We start from the raw sequence: 2,419 nt of genomic DNA, 5'->3' as shown, positions 1-2,419 counted from the left end.
GGTTATTACCATCTATGGGCTGATCTGCCAATCTCATCAACAAGCTGGATAGAGCTCAGAACACAGGAAATAGCTATTTAATTTAATTGGTCATAGTTCTCAATTAGCAGGACCTCAAATTTAATAACATTTGTACTGGTAAGCACATTGGACTAAAATATCTTTTTTCTGGGGCTTGGGGGACTTCTGTGATGAATCTACCTTACATAAAGCAGCAGGCTCTGGAGGTTTTAGAAACAAAAACCTGGTTTAGAACCCTCCTGTAGGCTTTACTAGCTGCGTGACCTTGGGCAAGACACTGAACCACTCTGAACCTCAGTCTCCTCATCTGTAAAATGGGAATTTATAACTGCTTTCGGGGTAAGCTAGGGATTAAATGAGATATTATAGGTGAAGCTCTTAGTCCAGTGTTTGCAAAGCGATCAAGAAATTTTTGGGGGCGGTGGGGGCAAGGGAATTGAGGTGACAATGTTACTGTTCTGAACATTGTTTGGAATTGATTCATTAGAATTATGCAAGTTGAGCCGGCATTCCAGAAGTCGATTGTTTGTTTTTAGCGATACAGGGAGCACAAAAGAAGGCAATAAGAGGTAGATTTGGAATAATACTGAATTGCTCAAAAAATGGTAGCTATCTCTTGCCTTTCATGTCATTTAGGGTCCCAGGGGGTGGGAGTTAAGCGCAGGAAGGACTCTAATGTGCCCTGGGCATAGACACGGGCTCTTCCTCCACATACCTTTTATACTTCTGCCAGATAATTGACTCCGGTATTAATGGTGTAAATCGATAACTGAGTGCATACTAAAACTTTTCCTGAAAATAAAGATAGCATTGGTGATTACTGCAAGTTACTGAGGCCATGGAGTGTAGAGTTAAGACTATGGTCCAAATGCCAGCTCTCTCCCTTACCGGCTATGTGTCCTGCATGCAGTCACTCTACCTCTCTGAACTGCAATGTGCTCAGCTGTAAGATGGAAAAGATAACAGGACCCACCTCTTAATTAGATGAATTTGCATATGTGAAGCAGCTCGAATAGCATGTGACATCAACTGGGCACATAGCAAATGTGAGCTCTCATTTCAGCTGAGGTTTTTCCCATTTCTATGTGAAGCCTTTTGTGTCTCTAAAGCAGGTTTTTTCATGATGACTTATTTTGTTTACTGTTCATCCAGATGAAAATTTTAGATGCAAACAAGGTGGGCATTAGTCTAAACATACGCTTGAAAAATCAGAGACTGGAACTGGGTTTGCAAACAGGCCGTTTTCCTGACTTTTGCCGTAACCACCATTGGACAGACTTGCTATTAAATAGAATTGCTGTCTTGAGAGAAATTAAGTCTTCTGGGGTGTGGGAGCTTTGACCTTTGCAGTGACCGACTTCTCTTCGGATGTGAGGAGTGAGGCAGACGCCACCTCTACGGGGACTGTTTGCTTCGCTGCACACAAAATGGCACCAGAGATTGCTGTATTTCTTTTTTTAAAAAAATGAAATCCTTTTGGCCAAGCATGCATGTGCTTTTTCATCTCTTAGGGCTCATTTTGGAGCTAAAATAAAATGTTTAAAATTAATTTTAACTGAAAACGCAGTCTCTGGGAGCCACAGATGCCAGAAACGTGTCCTGCCTTTCGCGGTCGCTCACCTGCGCCTCGCCATCCCAGGGCAAGGCTGCGTCCTCCGAAGTGTGTCTGGGGGGCTCTAGTCCTAGGGGCGTGCATAGCGCAGGGGTCCAGAGAGCTTGGGAAACACTGGGTTAAATGCAGCCAAACTGGCTTCTGTAATTAACAGGTTCATTCATGTGAATATGCATTTCATTTATTCACTGATTGCATCCTTACTGCGTGCTCTCCAGCATTTTGCTAGGAGAGGGGGCGCCACAGTGAGCTAGCCTTGATCTCTGACTTCCCGGAGCTCTAGTGATAATGACTGCAGGACTTCCCAGAGTCTTAACTAACTGAACATGCCTAGTTTGCTCAAAAAGGAATGGGGTATCTGTAAGGCTGGTGGCAGGCACCCCTCCCCTCCCTAAAGAAAAAAGAGAAGCCCACAGATGACTGCCAGGCTCAGCTGAGTTAAAGAGTAACCACACCCGGACCTTCACCCGGATAAGAGATGTTTCGGTCCCTGGGGTCCACAAATACCACCGGCACCTCCTACGTCTCAACACCCACCCTAAAACTACAATAAAGGACTCCCCACTTTTCCTGCCAAAATTCTTCGCCCCAGAAAGCCCCCATCCCCCAACTCTAAAAACATATATCAGCCCGTTCAAAACTCTCGTGCGGCGCGACTTCTCGGGACCCGTGAACCTCGCCCAAGAGCGCTCAATAAAGCCACTTTGTTTGGCCAGACTTTGTGTCCGCTGGTCTCTCCGTCACCGGAAAACCTTACAGTATCCTGCATTTATTGTCCTGAGATCC

The sequence above is a fragment of the Propithecus coquereli genome, unplaced genomic scaffold, assembly GCF_000956105.1.
Source record: "Propithecus coquereli isolate 6110/MARCELLA unplaced genomic scaffold, Pcoq_1.0 Scaffold27, whole genome shotgun sequence".
Lineage (NCBI taxonomy): Eukaryota > Metazoa > Chordata > Mammalia > Primates > Indriidae > Propithecus > Propithecus coquereli.
Note: the sequence above shows the minus strand (reverse complement) of the source record.